Source organism: Gopherus evgoodei, chromosome 8, assembly GCF_007399415.2.
Source record: "Gopherus evgoodei ecotype Sinaloan lineage chromosome 8, rGopEvg1_v1.p, whole genome shotgun sequence".
Lineage (NCBI taxonomy): Eukaryota > Metazoa > Chordata > Testudines > Testudinidae > Gopherus > Gopherus evgoodei.
The window spans coordinates 38,807,181-38,830,652 of record NC_044329.1 but is presented as its reverse complement, the minus strand read 5'-3'; the positions used below and the strand labels follow the sequence as shown (position 1 = coordinate 38,830,652).

Sequence of the window (23,472 nt, the reverse complement as noted above, 5' to 3'; positions counted from 1 at the left end):
AATTTCCCAAAACTTAAGGTAACCTCATAACTCACACCCTCACCTGCCATAGTGAATGACACTACCGTTGCTCCAGAGGCAGCAGTGGCGCAGGAGGAAACCCTAATGAACTATATTAGGACTGAATCTTGGTTGGGTAGTGAGGAACTTATTAAAAATGCTAAGATAAATGGCATAGATTGTAAGGACTGGAGGTACATAGCATCCCAAAGTACTTTGGTCAAGCAAAGTTTGGTAAGGAAGAAAGACAGACTTCCTGGTAAAAGCTTAAATATATCAGCTTTGGCTGAATTAACTATAACTCTGCCTTTGGCTAAGGTCTACCTCAAGTGCAAGGATTTTAACAGAGACATTGTAGTGGGCATTAGGAATCTACTTCCCACTGATGTTTTAATAGATAATGATATTTTATTCATGTCTAAGCAGGTTAATATAACTCTTAGCCAGAAAGATCATGGGTCTGCCTCTCCTAGCTTGCAAGGAGGGCTGTGAGGGCAGGGAGAAATGCACTCAGTCCTTTGTCAATTTGAGAGAGACGGCTCAGAGTAACCTGAGGAGGGTTTGGAGATTCCATTGCTTTGCCAGAGTCTCATTTTAACTTAAGTGAGATGCAAATGCAATGTATTGAAGCTCAACAGGCAGATCCTTCTCTGCACAAGGAGAGAAATGTAGCTCAGGATAATACACCTCCTGGAGAAGGAAAGGGTAACTTTTTCTTAGAAGAAATTTTGTTGTACAGGGATGTTCCTACAGGAAAAAAGAGATGCCCTTGTGATATTTACAAGCATGTGATCATTCCTGATAAGTACAGGACAGAACTGCTGCAGGTAGCTCATTATTGTCCCTTTGCACTACACTTAGGAGTGGAGAGAACCCGTGGGAGGCTCAAGCAGAATTTCTATTGATCTCACATGTTTGAGATAGTTCAAAATTACTGTAAGGGTTGTGTCTTATGTCAAAAGCATAAGAGGTTAATGGGATGCTGTTGCCCATCATTAAGAAGGTGTTTGGCAGAATGTCTGTAGATATTATGGGACCCCTACCCATTCATGGAGATATATAGAAGCTGAAACTATGGCTATTGCCCTAATTACCATTTTTAACTGAGTGGGGAAATCTTATCAGACCATGGTGAAAATATCATGTTTATAGTTTTAAAAAAGTTATGAGAGTTGTGTGGAGTGAGGCATATAAAGGCCACCCACATCATCCAGAAACTAACGGTCCACTAGAAAGATTCAATGGAACTCTGAAGTCTACACTGAGGATGTTGCTGACTTGTGAGGGAATGACTAGGATGTGTTGCTCTCTTATTTGTTATTCATGTACAGGTGTGTACCCCAAGAGTCTACAGGGTTTGCCTCCTTTGATCTCCTTTATGGAATATAGATGAGGCGACCTTTCGATTTAATTCGAGGTGCTGGGGGGGGGGTAGAACAGAAGAGTCAGGACAACCTATAGCAGAGTATGTCACTCATTTTAAAGAGAATTTAAGGCCTGTGAAGGACTTATTGCGTCAAAACCTTGAAATGAATTAGGTGTCTCAGAAAGCATGGTATGACAGACATGCTTGAGAAAAGTATTTTTACATAGGTGACTTTCTGTTAGTGTTGATTCCTGTAAGGAAAAAAAAAGATATAGGATTGTTGTGAGGGACCTTTCAATATGATAGAGAGAGTGAATGAGATCACTTATGATGCAATGAAACTGCAAGGCAGGGGAGCTGTGTAAACAGTACATGTCAATAGATTGAAAACTTAACACAAAAGTGAGATGGCAGTGAATATGATTTGTTGGGATGATGAGGGACCATTTACTGCCCTGTTAAATTATTTGGTCAGGGAGAGTAAGGAACAGACTCCTCTGGAGAGCATTCAGATTTGGAAAGGTTTGGACCCAACCCAAAAGCAGGAGATATTGGTCCTCCTGAAATACCCCAGGCAGGTATTTTCAAACCTTCCAGGTTTAACTAACAGCACTGTGCACTCCATAGAAACTACAGGGCCACTCCATGCCCCTTTCAGAGCATACCATGCTAAAGTAGTAATGCAAAGAGTATTCTAGACATGAGAGTGAATACTAAATCAAAAATCCCCTGGGCATCTCCTATTGTAATGGTATCCAAGAGGAATAAAATGATGAGAGTTTGTGTGGATTTTAGAAGGGTAAATGCCATCACCCAACCTGATCCTTACTCCATACCTGAGATAGAGGACCTAGTGGATCTATGAAGGGGTATTCTGGATTTAATTCAAGGGTATTGAGAAATTCCCTTAAATTCTGATGCCCAGGAAAAGTCAGTTTTCATAGAGAAGTTGGCCTATATCAGTGTAAGAGGTTATACCTTCCAGATTAATTAATTCAGGGGTTTCCTTTCAGAGGCTTATCAATGAGGTCCTGCAGGGTTTACAGACCATGGCCCAGGCCTATGTAGGTGACTTGGCTATTTTAAGTGACACATAGAAAGACTACCTGAACCATGTGGGAATTGCACTGGAGAGGCTTAGAGGCCAAGCTCACTGTCAAGGTGTCCAAATGTAAGATGGAGGCAGCAGACCTACCTAATTTAGGATACAGGATGGGCAGTGGGTTTGTTCACCCTGCTTCTCTAAAAGTAAAGCCATTGGGAATTGACCTGCCCCGTGAACCAGAGATTAGGTCCAAGAATCAAGCCTAGCCCATGAACCAAGAAATAGCTTTATTGTTATGGCGAGTGATTACCAGAGGTTTCTAAAGAGGTTTAGCAACATTGTGGCCTCGTAACCAGACCTTATAAAAAAGGGAAAACCATACTGGGTGATATGGACTGAGGCCTGTGAGAAAAGCTTCAAGGGCATAAAAGAAGCTTTGCCAGTTTAAGTTATACCTCATTTCAGCAAACCTTGCGCTGTGCACTGATATTTTTGATATTGGGTTATGTGCATTGCTAATGCAGGCTGGGTTGGGGACAACAGTGACCCCATTGCCTTTTTAAGTAAAAAACTGACCCACACGTAACAGAACTATGATGTCATCAAGAGGGAATGTTGTGCCATAGTCTGGGATGCTAAACCTGCCTAAGGTATTTCAAGAGGACCAATATCTCCTGCTTTTGGGTTGGGTCCAAACCTTTCCAAATCTAGGATTTAGGTTGGTCATTAGGAAAAACTTCCTAACTGTCAGGGTAGTTAAGCACAAGACTAAATTGCATAGGGAGGTTGTGAAACCTCTGTCACTGGAAATTTTTAAGAATAGGTTAGACAAACATCATTAAGGGATGGTCTAGATAATACTTAATCCTGCCTTGAGTTCAAGGACTAGAAGATCTCTTGAGCTTACTTCCAGTTCTATACTTCTATGATTCTATAATAATGTAATATTTGAGCAGCTGTATTGTGAGCCTCTGAGACTGTGTAAATCACCAGATAAGAGAGAGAGATCATTTAATGTGAAGGGCTGACCTTCAACTGAAATTCTTAAGCCCTTCTCAAATAGAAAGGTTCATCAATATCAAACAGACTATTGTGGACATTGCAACTGGAATTTCATTATGTACCATTAGCAAGAGGACAAAAAACATTTGTTGCTCTGTCCTCCTTCCTGTCAATATGTGTCATACAAGTGGACTCCTCCAATGAACTGAGTTTGCAGCTCAGAATATCTTCCAGGAGGGGAATAAACCCCACCCCCCACAAAAGGAAATAATTATCTTTGTGCTGCTTGGCCTCTGGTGTGCAAGGCTTTTCTAGGAATAAGCAAGAGATCCCCAGTGCTTAGCCTCGGTTAGCCCTAAATGACACATAGGATTTGATTATTATCGAGCTGTCTATTAACTTTTGAAATGTAGGACTGTAATTAATTTTTTTATCTGCTTTAATCTTGTAAATAACTCCTTTGTTTCCTTTTCCTATGTAATAAATCTTTATATAATGTATTATAGGCTTAGCTACAAGTGTCTTTGGTGTGAAATTTAAGGCAGTAGTTCTCAACCACGGGTCTGGGCATAGGCATCGATCCATAGGTGCTCCAGGGCTCAAGCACCCACAGAAAAAAAAAATCATTGCTCAGTACCCAGGAGCCAGAGCTTGAGTGTGGAATATGATGAGTTCTGTGCTGCTAACAACTTCTGCCTTTGGGGCAGGAAGATTGCTTATAAAGAGAGGCAGAGTGATTAAGATAACAAAAGGCTTGTCATTAAATTAAGGATTATTAGATGATCCTGAATGCATTCCCAGGCACTCCAGTTAAAAGATAGGAAACAAAGGGTAAGAATAAATGATCCATTTTCAGAATGGAGAAAAGTAAATAGAAATGTCCCCAAGGGGCTTGTTTTGGGACCAGTGCTGTTTAACATATTCATAAATGATCTGCAAAAAGGGGTAAACACTGATGTGGCAAGTTTGCATTTGATACAAAAATACTCAATACAATTAAGTCCAAAACAGACTGTCAAGAATTACAAAGGGATCTCACAAAACTGTGTGACCAAGCAACAAAATGGCAGATGAAATTCTTTGTATTTACCATTGTAATGCGCATGGCAAAATATAATCCCAACCATACATACAAAATGATGGGGCCTAAATTAGCTGTTACCCATCAAGAAAGAGATCTTGGAGTCAATTGCAGTACTCTGGAAGCACTATGTTTCCAGAGAACTGTACGTTTATAAAAATTCTTCTCACTGTACCTGTATCATCCTCCAGATTCAGTTCATTCTCCAGACTCAGAAGACTTAAAAATTATCTCCAGTCATCAATGGGACAGATGCAACTGAATAATGTAGCTGTCCTTAATGAGCATCAAGACAACACCAGGGAACTAGATGTGAATAAGATTGCTGACAACCCATCCAGAAAGCTACAGTGAGACATAATGTCTTTAAACTGGGACATTAATGAAGACAGCTTGTAGGTGATTGCAATGATTTTAATATACTGTAATTCATGGTAATGTAATTATGTAGTTCATAACAATTTAATAATTATTAAAACAGTAAAGATCTAATGATAGACACATTCAATAACTAGACTATGAAAGAAGTGTATAAATATCTATAAATAGCCTCTCCCTAAAAACTGGCAGAGTGCTCCCCTCCCACAACATACATACCTCTTCAAAAGCACCCACCAGCAAAAACAAAAGTTAGTGCCTATGAGTCTGCCCCCTCTGGGGGGGTCACGAGCAAGTTTTAGGGGGTCATCAAGCAGAGCCAGCATTAGACTCACTGGAGCCCAGAGCAGAAAGCCAAAGCCCCATAATGCAGGACTGAAGCCTGTCGCCCTGCAACCCAGGGCTAAAGCCAAAGCCTGAGCAACTTTACTTTGTGAGGCCCCCTCTGGTGTGGGTGTGGCATTATCTAATTAATATATGACCATGTAGATCATTGTTGCTACTGCTGTAACATAATTGCCACAAATCTTGTACAAAGTATGTCAAGCAAGGGTCTATGGAAAGGTTATGATTTGCTGAATATGATTATGCTATTTGTATGTATGTATATTTTTTGTATTTGAAATTATGAGCATTGGCTCTATACCTGTATTTCAAATATGTTTGTTCCTGGGGTAGCACATCTTGAAGGGATTATTCAAGTTAAATGGCTCATCGGAACACTTAACTCACACTGACCCAAGGGAGACGCCTACCTACACTTAATGGACTTTCCTGTGAACTTTCCATCTACTAGTATAGGTAATGGCTTCTGCTATAACTAAGCAAAACCATGCATGGACATGTGACCTGCCCATATGACTCCAAACACCATCTTGTTATCTGTAATTTTCCACAGTGAGAACAAGTTGATTCCCTTCAATTGGCAGAAGCTATAAAAGGTGCTGGAAACATTTCCATTTTGCCTCTTTCCTGCTCAAGCCTCTGGACTATTATAGAATATCAGGGTTGGGAGGGACCTCAGGAGGTCATCTAGTCCAACCCCCTGCTCAAAGCAGGACCAATCCCCAACTAAATCATCCCAGCCAGGGCTTTGTCAGTCCTGACTATGAACTTATACTAATGGGGACATACTAACCAAAAGACTGAGGACCTTCCAATGGTTTGAAAGCAACCAGAGACTTAACAAGCCAGCAGTTTATTCCATCCCTTCTATAAACCTGATCCAAGAACTTTGCAATTATTGTATGCGTTTAATTCCTTAACCAATTTTAACTCTCACCTTTCTTTCTTTCTTTCTTTCTTTCTTTCTTTCTTTCTTTCTTTCTTTCTTTCTTTCTTTCTTTCTTTCTTTCTTTCTTTCTTGATGCTAAAGGATTGGCAACAGCATGATTATTGGGTAAAATCTGAGATATATATTGACCTAGGTATGTGGCTGGTCCTTTGGGATCAGAAGAACCTTTTGTTTGATGAAATTGGTTTGAAATAACCACTCATCTATAAGTCTAGTGTTTGAGTGTTGAATCCAGGACTGGAATGCCTAAGACTGCTTTTCTGACTTCCTGTTAGCCAGTGTGGTGAAACAGAAGTTTAGTTTTGTTGCTGGTTTGGTATATCTTATGGGAGAAAAACCATAAGGGGTCTGTCTGCTCAATTTCTCAGCAGTTTGTCCTGAATTTGGTATTCTCAGTTGTGACCCACAGAGGCACGGTGACAGTGAGGCCCCAAGCAATTGCATTGCTTGCTACCTCCTAACACTGGCTTTTATATGCAGAAAAACAGTTGTGGCGTGGGTGGGCTGTGAAGTTTTTATAGCATGTTGGGGGAGAGGCCGGTCTCAGAAAGAAAAAGGTTGAAAACCACTGATCTATGGTACAATTAGACCGGGGGTAAGAGATTGGTTCTTTGGAACAGACAGTAACCTGAATACTGCTGTGGTTCTTGGTGTAAGGGCCCAGCTATCACAAACAGATACTTCCTTGGGTAGCAAGATTGATTGGAGTACCCAAGGGGACTGTCTGAGACACCATATTAAGGCCTGTTATAATGCCTGAGGAATTTCCACTTGAAAATTGTTGGTGAAGTCTAAGTACAGACCTTACAATTAACTTGGGATTTGGGTCCTGCTTTCAAACCGTCTGTCTTGAGGTTGGTACTCATGCTCTTGTGTCACTGCAGGTAATGTTACAATTGCGTCACCTGAGCCCTTTTATTATAGGTTCACACTGGGAGCTGTTGTTTAGTTAATTATCTACAATGAGGTGTAAGTACTTTTCAGAGTCACTGTTTTCCAGGGTACTATTCACTATCCTCTCAGAATGGCTTATATTCTTTGTTCCTAGAAAGATGATTTTGTATTTGATGGTATTGAAACACATTCTATTCAATAACATCTATCTTACAAATAGTTTACATGTCTCTGTATCAATGGTCTGGCTTTGTCATTATTTACCATTCTACCAATCTTTGAGTTATCTGCACAGTTCATCAGCAAACATGTACTTTCTTCAAGGTCACTGGTAATTTTTGAAAAGCATTAGATTGTGAAGTAATTCTTGCTGCACCCCACCAGAAACATTGCCATAATTGATGATTTCTCCTTTACATTTAAATTTTGAGATCTATCATGCAATAGAACTTAAGGCCATTTATTATGGATCATATCGTCATCCATTTGCCAACAGGTAACAGATTTTGGTGTCTTGCAGGATGGTTTTCTGTTGGTGGAGATCTTACTTGAACAAACTCAAGCAAACCCCTTTTTCAGAAATCTCAGTTGAAACACTAATATCCGGTTTCCAAGAAGCAACTTTGTACCAGTAGCTGACTCTAGTCAGAGACATTAAGGTGAACAGGAAACTTTATTGTTGTTGGCAGTTCCCTCCCAGAAGAGAGCCTGCTTTACAAAAACTAATAACAATGTGCCATCTGGTGACTCTAACCACAATAATATCTAATTTGGATAGTGCTAAAATTTTAATCAGTCAGTCCTGCGGTTTTAGATCAAACATCTGACAAAAATCTAAACATATTACATCAACACAATTACCTTTATCAATCATACGTAGAATCTAGCTAAGGGATGGCATAAAGTTTGTCTGAAAAGACATATTTCCCAGGAGTTGATATTGATTGGCAATACTTACATTTCTGCCCTCTAATTTCTTATTTATAGATCCCTGCATCTACAATTTCATTATTTTTCTCCAAAATAACTTCAGGCTAACTAGACTACAATTACATGGGCCATTCCCTTCTGTGCTTTTAAAATATCTTATTAAACTATGGTAAAACATTCTTCTTTTATTCTTTCTTGGGTTCATACAAAAGACAGAAAAATGTTACAAAATGAAGGATGTGCTCTTTCATTCTGAAAAGTTAACATATAAAACACACATTAGGCTTCCGATAGGACTGTTAATATAGGACGGTGTTTATCTTTTTGAGGACAAATACTAGGTTTTGGAAATAAAGAACATCCCAAGAACCAAGAGCATATTCCTAATAAAATAATGTCTTCAAAAGACTTTAGCCTATGCAAACCAAACACTTATACCTACATGTTATACTTAAAAATATTAAATAAATTCACTGTACTATCTTTACCACACACAGAGAGAAAGAACCAGTTTCCTCCCGTAACACATTAGTCAGTGATATCAAAGCAGGCAAGTGAAACAATAAAGAGAAGTGTCTGAACTTTTCCACTTATAAAAAGAGCAAAATTCTGCTAATATTAAACCATATGCAGCCATGATAAAGTCCTTAGGGAAGCACAGAGACAGATATAAATCAGAGGAGAATTTGGCCTGAAGTCATGATGCAACTTGCAACAATTTCAGTCAGTCAAGTCCCAGATGTGAGGTACCTAGAAATCCCTGTCCCTCTCTATGCATCCCAGTATGCTGACCCAGCCTACATTGCTCCCTGAATACTCTGCTCTTCTCTTCCTTATGCCTAGCACCTTATAATTACTTCATTCTCCTTCCATTTTCTGTCAATATCCTGCCTCATTCATGTACCTCCTCTTTCTTCCTATCCAAGACTTTCACTTTCCAAGACCAGTAATACAGCTCCTTGCTACCCAGACCCCTAACCCAGTCCAAGTCCCTCCCAACCCATTGTCTGTCCCTCATAGCTTCTTCCAGCATTCTATTCTTCCACATTTCCCCTCATTGCCTATTCTCCACAATTCATGCCAGAAGTCAGTAATGAGTTTATATGTAAAAACATTTTAAAATTATTTTCAACCTTGCTCTCATTACATGGGCATACTGTTCTGAATATGACCCAGGATGTAGCCACAGTCAACAGCAAAGGGGCTGAGAGACAGAGAGTGAAAAAAGAAACAAAATTGTGCATCCATCCACTTCAAGGCCCACACAACCCTGCACAGAGCATTTGTCCACCCAGCATAAAGTGCATGGTTTTAGACCAATTTTTTTATCTTGATTCAATCTCCTCCACTCTCCCCTCCACCCACCTTCCACCCATAGCTAGCAACAGATAGCTGAACTTTGCTCTAGCCAATACAAAACATAAATATTAATTCACTTAAAAATTCTCCTTTAAGTAGGACATAATTTTTCAGTTCTAAGTTTCTCTAAATTTCCTGGTATAGTGACATAGTTAGTCAAACACTTCCTCTTCCTATTTCCATCTGAACCCCTCCCACAGCAGTTCTTTGGCTTTTTTCTATAACTCTGCTTTAATGAATCCCAATCAACTTCCTTCCTTCCTAGATTGTGTGATATAGAACAAGCTGTTTCACGTTTTTATTTATATCTTTGTAAGTTTTCTACTATGTCCCTCAAAATATCCAAAAAACACTTCTACTCAACAACGGAAACAAAACGAAGAAAATCAGGAGTTTTGGGGTCTAATCATTCTGAAGATCTTATGATTCAAACAAGTTAGAAACATTTTCACAAGTGAACTACTGTTATATTTGTCAGGTTTCTGGGTGCAGTCCAGACCAGTGAGAGCTTGTGTTAACACCTGCCCTATAACTCTGAGTGCCTTAAATGCTTTGCTACTGTGGTTCACAGTTGGGTCATCAAGAGTCAGCAGAGGAGCATGCATTTCCCTGAGTGTCTCTATGCCATGCAGCCCTGGTTTAGCACTTCTGAACACAGAGGTCTACTAACAACACAACATCCCTACTGAAGTCTCCACCAGCCTTTGTTATACCTGCAGGGTGACCCCCAACACACATCCTGTCCTGAATTTCCCCCAAACCATCTGCCCAGAAGTGTCCAGCCCTTTCCTGGAACACTCAGAGAATTAATAAGGTTGTTCCTCCTCTAAAGAGACAAAAGCACAACTTCTTACTTTAACTGGAGCTAACAATCACTTCAAATAAGAGTAATATGCTTTCTAGTGGCTAAGACCCTTAACAAGCTACTGCCTTGGGTCAAGGTACATTTCTTATCAATCTTTCTTCTTTCTAGCCATGGCTGACTTTCGCTCAGTCAGGTCTTTCCACAGAAGTACAAGATGCTGGTTTTCTTTGTTTTCTTAGGTTAAAGGTCTTTGCCTAAGCAAGTTTTACATACATTCAGTTCCCAGAGACTTCAACCCCCTTGATGAAGGACCCATTGTTCTCAGCTTGCAAGAGGTCTGGCCCCTTGTGCCTGTCAGTTTTGTTCCCAGACTCTGGATGACCTCATGCTGTTCTTCTCTTCCTGTGGACTTCCCGTGCCACTGAGGATTCATATGTAAATGGGGATTCAGTTGTTTTTGGTCACACCTTGCTTAATTTCACTGGAGACAGGGAGACAGCTGCCTTCCCTCCTGTCTTGGAGAAAACCTGTTTCTCCTTTTGTTGGACACACAATTTAAAGCATAAGATCAGTGAATATTCATAATTCCTCATATAGTGTTAATACTTGCATTTTACAATGATATTAATCACCTGTGTATCATTAGCTTCCATAAAACACCTTATTGGATACACTTTTATAATACAATAATATTGTGTACTATCAGATGATTCAATTTTTTGCTATCTGAGGTTAAGACCCCTGTCTTTATAGTCCAGCAAACCATTTTCTCCTTCTGGGAAGAGACTCCATGCAATCTGGTGAAGACTATGCTGGTTCCTCCCCGGCTGGTGACAGCTGAGTTTCTTCTTCCACTCCTTATTAGCTTGAGGCTTTGTTTACCTTCTATGTAAATGTACCTTTATTGTTTCTGCATGAGGACCTGGATAGTCAGCCAAGCAAATACACCTCCCATTGTCTAGGGCCTACTGGTCTTATGCATTTCTTGCCTGTGAAGGGACATGCCTTCTCACTGGCTGGGAGGAAGCTAAGGAGCTACTCTGGGCCTGTGCTGTACTAACAAGGTATACCTGCACAGCTTGTTCCTCCTCGAGGAGGAGGCTCTTTATAAGGGTAAGCCTACCATAGGAAGGGGTAATGACCAGGAAGAAAGCAGCTCCACGCAGAGACTGTGAGTTACAGAAGCAGTCCAGGTGAGGACAAGAAAGCCATGTAGACCACACTGCTTCCGGAGCCACCTCAGCTAACAGCCAAGTAACACACCCCAGGAAGAGGTGTAGGAGGTAAACACCACAAAGGGGCAATAGATTTTCAGAAACTGAGCCTGTAAAGCCCTATCCAGGGGCTAGAGGCTGACTTCTGTTCCAGCCAGACTGTCCTCTCTGACAAGGGACAGGGAGAAAGAAGAACCCAGCCTCCGCCAAGAGGCAATTTCCCCAGAAAACTCCCCTGAATGCAACCACTGGGGGAGTAGAGAAGGTAAATGAAGGACAGTGGGACCTGGATAGGAGGGTTTAGGGAGTCCCACTACCTCCTACATTGCCCACATTTTAAGAACACAACACTAGCACATATCCATAACTCTTTGTACATACATCACACAAGAATATTGATAATTGAGGTATTAGTTTTCCAATCATATATAACACACCACCTTTTGGGTATATATCATGACAACTGTGTGCTAGGTGTAGTCAGTATGCCAGAGTTGCTGACACAGAACAGTGAACCACCAATGGGCCTCTGTGTGACAATATGTAACAATAAGATAACATTAAAATTAATTTTCGTATTTTTGCCATACTACACAGACATGCTTTACTATAGGGTGAAATGTGTCATGGTATTTCAGGGAAATGGGTTTTCTTTTGAGGAACGTGTAAGTGGGGTTCAATAACATGGTGTAAAAATAAAGCTATATTCAACTTTTAATATAAATTAGTTCCCATTACTCCATAAAAAATAACTCCTCACTTCAGTGACATATTCTACAACCTATTTTATCTTTCAGATAGTTATAACTAGTCAAAATAAACCACTATATATTTGGCATATTTCAGTAGATTTGTCTATTAAATGATGAGTATAAATAACAATGATTATAAATTAAGAGGTATTCTTTCAGCTAAACAATGCCTTCCACCATGTTACCAATTTATTAATATACACATTTCAATATATTTGTAACTTTCCAAGTCACATAAAGGTGCATACCAGTGCAAAAATGAAGTGCCCACTTTAAAACTACAACTGAGTAAATGCTTTGAATTGGTAAAATGTGAAATGATATATATTACATTTCCACATGGAGGATTCAGAGAACTGTACAAATATATACCTTTATATATAAGCCAAGGACAAACAATCCCACTTTCGTCTCTATTTCTCAGATGGAAAAGGAATACAGGGCATACAAAGTCCAAACCACACTATGTAAATTACCAGACTCACCTGAAAAAGTGGCTGATCCCCATTGCTCAAACTCAAATCCTCCGACATGAGGACGGATTCCCTTTTTTTATCAACTGATTCACATGTTAGGGTACTTGAATAGTTTAATTTTGGTAGGGTAAATTGGCTCTTTCTGGAATCCGTGGTGAGAGAAACCTCATGTGAGTAGGAGTGAAGAAAAGCTCTGACTCCATCGAGCCCCACAAACTGCGAGACGGGAACTCCACTAAAAGTCACACTCGAGGAGTCAAACAGCTGCGAGTTTCTCCACCGGCGGAGCCTCAGGGCCACTAACACTATGAGAAAGGTAAAGAACAAGCAGGAAACGGAAGCCACAGCGATCACCAAATACAAGGTGAGGCTGGACTGGGGGTCTACAGGAACCGAGAGGCTGCTTAAATCGGACAGGATTTCGGGGATGCTGTCAGCCACCACCACCGTGACAGTGGCCGTGGCAGAGAGAGGGGGCTGCCCGTTGTCCTTCACTAAAACCACCAGACTTTGCTTGAGCGCATCTTTGTCGAGAAAGGAGCGCGCCGTCCTGATCTCGCCGCTGTGGAGTCCCACAGAGAAGAGCCCCGGCTCTGTAGCCTTCAGCAGCTGGTAGGAGAGCCAGGCGTTCTGCCCGGAGTCTGCATCCACCGCCACCACCTTAGTGACCAGGTAACCCGGCTCGGAGGAGCGAGGGGCCAACTCCACTCCCGTGGAGCCATCGGTGGGAAAGGAGGGGTGTAAGATGTGCGGGCTGTTGTCATTCTGATCCAGTATAAAGAGAGTGACGGAGACATTACTGCTGAGAGGTGGGGAACCCCCATCCTGAGCCTGCACTTGGAACCGAATCTCCCGGAACTGTTCGTAATCGAAGGAGCGCAGAGTGTAGAGAGCCCCAGTCTCGGAGTTAATGGAGATGGAGGAAGAGAGCGGAGCTTCCTGGATCTGACCCTCGGTAACAGAGTAGGTGACTCTGGCGTTCTCCCCCCGGTCAGGATCATTCGCTTTCAGAGAACAAAGGGAAGCTCCTCGGGGATTGTTCTCTGTGATGTACAAAGTGTAGGATGTCTGGTTGAAAATAGGAGCGTTGTCGTTTATGTCTGAAATTTGTACTAAAATTGTTATTTTGGAAGCCAGATTTGGAGTCCCTCGGTCAGTGGCTGTGATGGTCACATTGTAATCCGAGACCCGCTCCCGGTCCAGGGGTCTATCAGTCACCAAACTGTAATAATTGTCAAATGATTTCTGTAACCGGAATGGCAGGTTGTCGGGTATGGAGCACGTGACCTCTCCATTCTCTCCTGAATCTTTATCTCTGATGTTTAATAGAGCAATCAGAGTCTCTGGAGGGCTGTCTTCGCTGACTGAGCTGAAGAGAGAAGCGATTGTTATTTTGGGAGCATTATCATTAACATCAATCACAGTTACCAGGACTTTAGACCTGGCCGAGAGGTCTCCAACGTCCTTTGCTTGAACCTCCATTTCATATAATGCGGCTTCCTCATAGTCCAGGTTTCCCACAGTTGATATTTCTCCCGTTGTAGAATCCACTTGGAATATCTGAGACGCTTTGTCTTTCATCTTCCGGAGTGAATATGTGACCTCCGAATTTATCGCTTCGTCGGGATCTGTGGCGTTTACTGTCAGCAGCAGAGACCCGACGGGCACATTTTCCAAAACACTCACTTTATAGACAGGCTGACTGAAAACTGGTGCATTGTCATTTGCGTCAAGGACAATAACGCGGATCTGCGCAGTGCCGGACCTGACCGGATCTCCCCCGTCAGTGGCTGTGAGGATTAGATCGTGAACAGCTTGTTCTTCCCGGTCTAGAGACTTTTCCAGCACCAGTTCGGCGTGTTTGTCTCCGTCAGCTCCAGTCTGCACATCCAGAGAGAAGTGTTTGTTACTGCTGAGGTAATAGCCCTGAACAGAATTGGTTCCCACATCTGGATCCTGCGCCCCCTCAAGAGAATATCGGGTTCCCACAGCAGTGAACTCACTGATTCTAAATTCCAATTCATCTTCCTGGAAGCGGGGCGCATTGTCATTAATATCTGTGATTTCAACATCAACTATGAAAAGCTTCACTTTATCCTCAACAAGAACCTCAAGATGTAACAGACATGTCTCTAGCTGGCCACAGATTTGCTCTCTGTCAATTCTTTCTGTGGCGATTAAATGGCCGCTCTTAAGATTCAGAGCAAAATACTGAGTCCTACCTGTGGAAACAATGCGGACTCCCCGGTCTGAGAGTTCCTTTAGATCCAGTCCCAGATCCTTTAAGATATTCCCCACGAAAGAGCCTTTCTGCATTTCCTCACGAATCGAATAGCGAATTTCCCCAGAAACTGTCTCCCAAGCGGTAACCAATGTAAAGCAGAAGAGGGCTAGTCCTTTGCAGCCGCGCAGCCTTGCTTTATCCTCCATTTCCAGATCTTTGAAGCAGAGGTGCAGCACCCTAATCTCGGGACGCTGTAGTTTAGCGTAATAATTTTTGTTTTCTTTCCTGAGATACTAGTTTATATAATAATTATACTGCGGATGTCATTCATGCAACCGTTTGTATGAAGGATGAGATACAGACTGAGCTCTCTGTGTTTTGTGCTGCGAAACAGACGGCTGGGCTGCCTGAATCTCTGATTGCATTTCTCTGCCTCACTGGTGAACAGCGGCACCCAGAGTCTCAACCGATAACTGCAACAGCTCCGATAAATACTTTTTAAATTGGTTTTCAATGTTTTGGGTTTTTTTCGGCACCATGTACTTTATCGAGTCTTAAAACTATGTAATAAATCTATAAATCAAACAAATATTTCTGGGTGGCGTCCTTACTGTTAGCTAGACTCCTCATCGTGATGCAATAATTTTATAAAAATGTGTCAAATGAACAAAACTATTCCGTTCTTTCTCTCCCCTTCAAATTGGGGATAATTCACGACTATGTTTCATACTGGGACAAATCGACCTTGAATATAAATCAAACTCGAATAGGACGAATCATTCCTACTTTTGTTGTTTTCTTAGACATTCATGCGCCTATGAATGCGTAGAGTACATTCTTTCATTCTCTTTCCATAACTATTTTTCTCTGACCTTCTTTTCAGAATGCAACATGCATTTATTTACTTTTTATTTGTATTTTATTTTTTCACGAGAACAAAAATGTCTATGCATCGCTCTAAGGAATTTTGCACATGTAAAGTTCAGTATAAATAAAAGCAAATCCAGTAGCCTCTCTCCTATCCCCAAGACGAAGACTCGTACTCTCGGGAAATTAAAATATCTATAACGCTCCACATTCGTCAACAACAACGAGATTCTTTACTAAGAGCTCCTGAAAACATGTTTTTTGCAGCATGCCCTAAAGACAATCAGAGTTGGAGATTGATACTAGTTTTCAAAGTTAAGGACACACAGTAAAATACCCTGCCATCAGCTTTCCTCCTTCTCTAATTTACCCCGTTGTGGCTCCCGTTCCGGTGTTTCCGCCTATTCCAATTAGGTCAGTATATCCCATGCACATAGGAGGAGAAAAGATCTCTCAGGTAGACTGGTCTCAAGTCATATAGGAATTTATAGTTGATTTTAAGCACCTTAAAGTTCACTTAGAAATCAAAAGACAGCCAATGCAGATCATGGGGCACTGGTGATCCCATCTGAGAGGAGACAAACAATATAGACTATCGTTGCAACCACTGTTACACATTTGCAGCAAATATTGTAGGAAGGTTGTCCAGTGAGGTGCCTATGAAAAGGCTGTGATTTACTGGTTACAATTATGCTATCTGTACGCATGTATCATTTTTGTATTTAAAGTTATAAGTATTGGCTCTATACTTAGATTTCAAATGTTTGATCCTGGGGTCATGCCCACAAGGTAATGCCCAGCACATCTTGGAGGGACTATTCAAATTAAGTGACTAATCAAGAAACACTTGGCTGACAATGAACTATGGGAGATGCCCATCTAAACTGAGTGGACTATCATGAAAATGTGCTGTCTGTAGTGTAGTTAATGGCTTCCTGCAATAACTAAGGGAAATCGAGCATATACATGTGACTTGCCCATGTAACTCCAAACTCCATCTTGTTGCTGTAATTTTACACAGTAAAAACAGCGGGATGCCCTCCACATGGCAAAAGCTATAGAAGGCCCTCTAAACACCTCCATTTGGTCTTCAATCCTGCTTCTTACCTCTGCAGGAACTTTGCTACAAACTGAAGTTCTGAACAAAGGATTGAATGACCAATCCAAGCTGTGGATGTATTCCAGAGCCTTTACCTAAGTCAGCAGTTTATTTGATAGCTGCTACAAGCCTGAACCAAGAACTTAGCCATTACTGTATGTCACTGATTCCTTTAACCAATTTTAACTCTCACATTTCTTTCTTTCTTTTTATAAATAAACCTTTAGATTTTAGCTACTAAGGGATTGACATCAGCGTGATTTTTGGGTAAGATCTAATTTATATATTGACCTGGGTGTGCGGCTGGTCCTTTGGGATCAAAGAAACCTATTATTTGATGAGACTGGTTGTAAAGAACCACTCACCTCTGAATCCAGTGTTTTTGGTGGTGACAGAAATACTAAAATGCCGGAGGAAACTGTCTTTATGTTTTCTTGTTAGCCAGTGTGGTAAAATAGGAGTGTACTTTTGTGACTGGTTTGGTATATCTTATAAAAGAATAACCACCAGTTTGGGGTTGTGTTTGCCCTATTTCTCAGCAGTTCATTGTGAATTTGACATCCTCAGTTGTGACCCACTGAGGCATGGTTACACTTCAGTTCTGATGTTTCCACCTATTCCATTTAGGCCAGTATATCACACGCACATGAGGGAGAAAGGGTCTCTCATGTAGACTGGTCTCAAGTAATATAGGAATTTATAGTTGATTTTGAGCACCTTAAACTTCACTTAGGCCTGGTCTAGTTTATCGCAAATTTAGCAGCGTTAAACCAAATTAACCCTGCACCCATCTACACAACAAAGCCCTTAATTTCGATATAAAGGGCTCTTAAGATTGATATCTGTACTCCTCCCTGACGAGGGGAGTAGCACTGAAATGGGTATTGCCATTTCGAATTAGGGTTAGTGTGGCTGCAATTTGATGATATTGGCCTCCGGGAGCTATCCCACAGTGCACCATTGTGACTGCTTTGGAAAGCCATCTGAACTCGGATGCACTGGCCGGGTAGACAGGAAAAGCCTTTTGAATTTCATTTCCTGTTTGCCCAGCGTGGAGAGTTGATCAGCACAGGTGACCATGCAGTCCCAGAATCAAAAAAGAGTTCCAGCATGGGCCGTACCAGAGATACTGAATCTGATCTCTGTATGGGCAGATGAACCTGTTCTATCAGAACTCCATTCCAACAGAGGAAATGCCAAAACATTTGAAAAAATCTCCAAGGCTATGATTGACACAGGCCACAACAGGGACTCAGCACAGTGCTGCCTGAAATTTAAAGAGCTGAGACAAGCATATCAGAAAGCCAAAGAAGGAGGAAGGCGCGACTGATGACTGTAGCTATCCCACAGTTCCTGCACTCTCTGAAAACCATTTGAATTCTTGGCTGAGCTCCCAAAGCCTGAAGGATCAAAAACATTGTGGCGGGTGGTCCAGGGTATATTTCGTCAGCCCCCCCCCCCGTCCCGGTGAAAGCAAAGGGGAAAAAATCCTTTCTCGCCTTTTTTCAATGTCACCATATGTCTACTGGATGCTGCTGGCAGACGTGGTGCTGCAGTGCTACTCAGCAGCATCTCCTTCCCTTCTGGATGGCAGATGGTACAGTAGGACTGGTATCCTTCATTGTCGTCCTGTGAGTGCTCCTGGCTGGCCTCGTGAGGTCGGCTGGGGGCGCCTGGGCAAAAATGGGAATGACTCCAGGTCATTCTCTTCTTTAAGTTTTGTCTAATGGAGATTCAGTCCTGCCTGGAATATCATAGCAGCTGGAGGCTTCTGCCTCAGGCTGCTCTCCCCAGTCAGCAGCACTGCACGGTCGCACCTACCCCTTGCTACCAGGGATCACAATCAAATACTTAGACCTTCTACATTTTGCTGCAAATAAAAAAATTAAGCTGCCATTTAGAACTGTCCCCCAACATACATATCCTGGAACATTTTGTATTTTACCAGTGTCAACCAAAGGCCCACACACAAATGGAGATTCAGTCCTGCCTGTGCTTCTATCCTCACGCTTGTCACAGATTCCCATTTTCGGCAATAGGCTGAGTAAGTGCAGAATGGTGGTTCAAACTACTTTGCTGTAAGGCAATTACCCTCCTCTCCTCCCTTTGATCTCTGCTTGCAGAGGCAATAAAGTCAGTGTTGTTTCTTATTCATGCATTCTTTATTACTTCATCACATAAATGGGGGATAACTGCCACGGTCGCCCAGGAGGGGTGGGAGAGGAGGGAAGCAACAGCTGGCTTTGTTGCAGGGGCACCCCCTAGAATGGCATGCCGCTCATCATTTCTGTGGGATGTCTGGGGCTCTGACCTGGAGCAGCCGTTTGCCTCTCTGGTTCTTTAGTAGGCTTGCCTGATATTCTAGGCAGGACTGACTCTCCATTAGACAAAACTTAAAGAAGAGAATGACCTGGAGAGTCATTCTCATTTTTGTCCATGCGCCCCCGACCGACCTCACCAAGGCCAGCCAGGAGCACTCATGACAGCAGCAGATAGTACAGTATGACTAGTAACTGTTTTTGTCAAATTGCAAAGCAGCAGACAGTACAGTAGAGTTGGTAACCGTCTTTGCTAACTTGCAAAGACAAGGGGATGCTGCTGTGTAGCACTGCAGTACCGCGTCTGCTAGCAACATCCAGTAGACATATGGTGACAGTGAAAAAAAGCTGAAGGTCTTCATGGTTGCCATACTATGGCGTCTGCCTGGGTAATCCAGGGAAAAGGGTATGAAAAGGTTGTCTGCCATTGCTTTCACGGAAGGAGGATTGACTGACAACATTTACCCATAAACACCCGTGACAAATTTTTGTCCCCATCAGGCATTGGGATCTCATCCCAGAATTCCAATGGGCGGGGGAGACTGCAGGAACTATGGGATAGCTATGCTCCGGAAGTCAACGCTAGCCTCAGTACATGGACACACTGAATTAATGTGGTTAGTGTGGCTGCGTACACTCGAATTTATGCAATCTGTTTCCAAAAATTGATTTCTGTAAAAGCAGAATAATCCCGTAGTGTAGACATACCCTTTGAAATCAAAAGACAGCCAATGCAGATCATGGAGCACTGGTGCTCCCTCCTGAGATAAGACCAAAAGTACCTTATTAGCATTTCCATTTACTTATAAATCAAATAGTTTTTAATGATCTGTGAAAATGAAATACCTGTGAAATCATGTTATTGCATGGAAAAGGAGATATAGAAAATGTCTCCTAAAGGATTATAAAATAATATCTCATAGGTTCTGTTTACATCTCTTACATCTATATACAACATTTGTATCTTATTCCTTTGGGGTGACCAAGCGTTTGTCCCTTGTTGCTTTGTGTTAAGCTATGCTATTAATGCTTCAATCCTCAGAAACTGATGAAAAGAAGGAAGAAGGATGAAAGAAAGACAGGAATGAGAGGGAGAGCAAACTGTGTATCAGCCAAGAAATTAAAATGTTACCCTAGAATCATTTTTCATGTTCAGAGAATAATTTAATCATATTATCAGGAAATTTTCTATGTATGTAACTATTTTTATTTCTGTGCCACTTTATTCTCCCATGCTATGGATGAGGCACATTAAAAATATCTTTTGTTTAATTTGTATTAATACCTATTCCACCTCAAAGGGAGTGAAAGATATAATAATGTGGAAATAAAGTAATATCTTAACATGACAATTATTATAATATATTAAAACTACTTAGTGATAGTCTTATCTCTTTTGGTATTTGTGCATCATGATATATTCCACACATATCAGAAAACTATTGCTTTTCAACTTGTCTCATCAATAAACTTGGCACCAGAACATGAAACCACTTAAAAAAAAAAGCTATTTACGGAAAGCAAGCTTCATTATGGAAAATAAAATAAAAATTTATTCATAAACTAATTAGTCAAGCAACACTTATAGAAAATAGTGTATTACTAAAAAGGTCCAAGAGCTCTTATTTTGACTAGAATTTAAACCGTTTGAAAACGCTGATACACTAGCGCATCACGACAGAATCTCACCTCATGGAGTGTGTCGGCCTCGGACTTTGGGTCTCCAGGCGCAGATTTACTGCTCATAGGTAGCATTCCAGAGTTGTCTCTGCAAAGAATATTCTCTTCCATGAAATTCTGACCATTTGATTTTAGGAGACTAAACGCCATTATGCCAGAGTCTGCGGCTGAAGGTTCATTATAGCTATATGGTAAAGTCCCATCGCAGTAGCTGGGAGGCAATCCGGGACCCTCCTTGGAATAATCAGAACTGAAACATCGCAAAACTGGGGGATTCATCGACCTTCCACATTTCATCACAATGGCCAGTGCAACCGTCAAGAGGAACAAAAATGAGATCAGGGCTAAAGCCAACACCAAGTAAAACTGTAAATCAGACTGAGGTGTCGAGTCACCCGATTGGTCGCTCATTTCTGGAAGAGCCTCTTGGAAGTTCTCGGCAAACACGAGGTTGAGAGTCACTGTGGCTGACAGAGGCGGCTGCCCGTTATCCTTCACCAGGGTGACCAGCCTGTGCTTCACAGCATCTCTGTCCGCAAAGGCGCGGGCTGTCCGGATCTCCCCGGTGTGCAGCCCCATGCTGAACGGCGTCGGTTCCGTGGCCTGGAGCAGATGGTAGGAGAGCCAGGCATTGTGCCCTGAGTCAGCATCCACCGCCACCACCTTCGTCACCAGATAACCTGCCTCGGCTGAGCGAGGGACCATCTCGAACAAGGCGGAGCCATCGGCTCCCAGGGAAGGGTACAGGATGCGAGGGGCGTTATCATTCTGATCCAGAATAAACACCCTGACGGTGACATTGCTGCTGAGAGGCGGGAACCCGCCATCTTGGGCCTGCACTTGCACTTCAAACTCCCGGAATTGCTCGTAGTCGAAGGAGCGCTGGGCATAGATAGCTCCGGTCTGGGAGCTAATGGAGATGTAGGAGGAGAGAGGCACCTCCTGGAGGTTGCTGCTCAGGATGGAGTAAGTGACTCGAGCGTTCCCGTCCAGATCCCGGTCTGAGGCTTCTACTCTGAAAATAGAGGCCCCCGAGAGATTGTTCTCTGGCACATAGGCAGTGTAGGAAGGTTTCTCAAAGACAGGGGCGTTGTCATTGATATCCGAGATCTGCAACAGGATGGTTTTCTGGGTAGAGAGCGGGGGAGAGCCGTTGTCTGTGGCGGTGATTGTGATATTGTACTCCGGAGTCCTTTCTCTGTCCAGGGTGCTGTCTGTGAGAATTTTGTGATAATTATTAGAGGAGGACACTATTTTAAAAGGCAAGTTGTGTTGAAGATGACAGGTGACGTCTCCATTTTCACCGGCATCTCGGTCATAGACTTTGATCAGAGCTATCACTGTCCCGGGCACTGAGTCTTCGGAGATAGGACTGGACATGGATGTTAGAGTCACTTCTGGGGCGTTGTCGTTCTCGTCAATAATTTCGATCTCTACTTTGCAGTGACCTATCAGATCACCGCCATCTCTGGCTTCTATCCCCAACATGTATTTATTTTTCTTTTCAAAATCCAGAAGCTCTGTACTTGTAATGTCTCCTTTCTCTGGGTCTAGGCTGAATAATTGGCGCCCTGTGTCTTGTATGTCGCTGAAGGTGTACGTGATCTTTGCATTCAGCCCTTCATCCTTATCCATGGCTTTCACCTGAAGCACTAAGGAGCCTTTTGGTAGATTTTCCCTCAGTCTGACTTTGTAGATCTCTTCGGTGAATATTGGAGGATTGTCATTGGCGTCAGAAATTTTAAAGTTAATGGTAACTGTCCCCGTTCTAGATGGATCGCCCCCATCCACAGCCGTCAGAATCAAGTGATGAGAACTTTGTTGCTCCCGATCTAAAGGTTTTTCTAAAATTATTTCCGCATGCTTAATACCATCTGGGGTCTCCTTCATGGATAAGATAAAATGGGGGTTTTTACTGAGCTGGTATCTCTGCAGGGAGTTGATCCCAACGTCTGGATCTTGTGCAGATTCTACAGGGAATCGCGCGCCTGATAGTGTCGATTCACTGATTTCTAAATCAACGCTGTTTCTTTGGAACCGCGGGGCGTTATCATTAATGTCCCGGATTTCGATGTTCACGTGATAAATATTTAAAGGATCTTCCACCACCGTTTCGAGTGTCAGGACACAAAGGAGTGTCTCCCCGCATATTTCCTCCCGGTCTATCCTGCCATTCACATACAGGTTGCCATTTTCCCCATTCACACTGAAGTATTGCTTTTCTGAACTGACACGGAGCTTCCGCTGTTGCAGTTCTCTGGTATTTAATCCCAAATCCTTGGCGAGATTCCCCACAAGGGAACCTTTGGCCATTTCCTCAGGTAGGGAATAACGAATTTGCTCCGAGACCGCCCGGCAGAACAAAGACAATAAAAAGGAAAACAACAGTACCTGCCGTGTGACTGCCCGACTCAGATCTCTGTGCCTGATTTCCATCTCAGTCACTCTCCGATACGCTCTCCTGGCCTGTCTGGTCTGAATAGATTCTTTGTTTTAAATTCCCGTTATACCGAAAGATTTTCCAGACTAGTCACTTCCATGTAAACAAAATGAACTTCTCTACTTAGTAACACACCACACGTCCAGGAGAGGATTTCTTTTCTCAGTCAGTGTGTGAGAGCTTTCCCCTGCTTTGTTTTCTCTCGAATCTGTGCTGTGTTACTGAGCAATCGCACTGCAGGAGTCTTC

The 23,472-nt window shown here is 42.3% G+C and overlaps 1 pseudogene; it reads right to left on the bottom strand.

Annotated features, from left to right (window-relative positions):
* Positions 1-20,742: 20,742 nt before the first annotated feature.
* On the bottom strand, positions 20,743-23,097 carry LOC115656181 (annotated as a pseudogene).
* Positions 23,098-23,472: the final 375 nt, after the last annotated feature.